The sequence below is a fragment of the Octodon degus genome, unplaced genomic scaffold, assembly GCF_000260255.1.
Source record: "Octodon degus isolate 3935 unplaced genomic scaffold, OctDeg1.0 scaffold00001, whole genome shotgun sequence".
In the NCBI taxonomy this organism is placed as follows: Eukaryota; Metazoa; Chordata; class Mammalia; order Rodentia; family Octodontidae; genus Octodon; species Octodon degus.
Window position 1 is genome coordinate 5,509,539 of NW_004524577.1, and position 953 is coordinate 5,510,491.

Genomic DNA, 953 nt, shown 5'->3' on the forward strand with positions numbered 1-953 from the left:
TTTAGGTATATTATTATTGATAATAATATACCTAAGAGAAAAGAGAAATCTCCTTACATATTTTTACCTCACTCTCTGAAAATTTCTTATCAGAGGATGTTCTGACAATTTGCTAGCAATCTGGAGGTTTTGATGGGAAATTTTGAGGATTGATCCCAGGGTCTTCACACTAAGTTGCACCCCCAGGCATTTTTACTTTTTTATTTTGGAACATAATCTTGCTAAGTCATCAGGTCGCCCAGGCTGTGCTTGGACTTGCAGTCCTCTTGCCTCGGCCTCCCACACGCTAGGATTACAGCTGGGCACCACCACACCTGGCCTGGAGATGATTTGAGGTTGTTGATGTGCTCCTTGCCTTATTACTATTCAGGAAGGCTAGAGCCCCTCTTCTGCCAGCTGTCCATAAGGTTCTCTTTCTTCCAAAACTTTCACAAATGTGTTATCCTTTAATTTCCTTATCACTTACACCAAGACCAGTTACTAAAAATTCCTCCTTTGCTTGCTAACCAACAGTGTAATTTCTATGAACACGCTACATGAATTAGAAAAGAAACAACTATAGATAAAAAGAGTCAAGCACAAAGAAAAATCAAATAGATTCCAGTGTTTTCTTTTGCATCCCCAAATCTATAACCCACCGACAGCCTCTCAAATCCTTAGATTCTTGTTTCTTTTTCTGATAACCTCGATGACACAGTATGTGCACACCCTTCTGAACACACCACATTTAGAAAATGTTTACCTTGACCTTGCACTAATGTTATAGTTCATATCACTTTTACCACATCATCTCTTTCTCTATCCTATTTATGTATTATAACAACATTCCTTCTTTGTCTTCTATTCCAGCTTTTTATTTTTATTTTATTTTTTCCATAATTTTATTGAGAAACAAATAGCAATGAGACAGTTTCAAACCAAATTGGTAGGACAGTTTCAATAATTAACACATT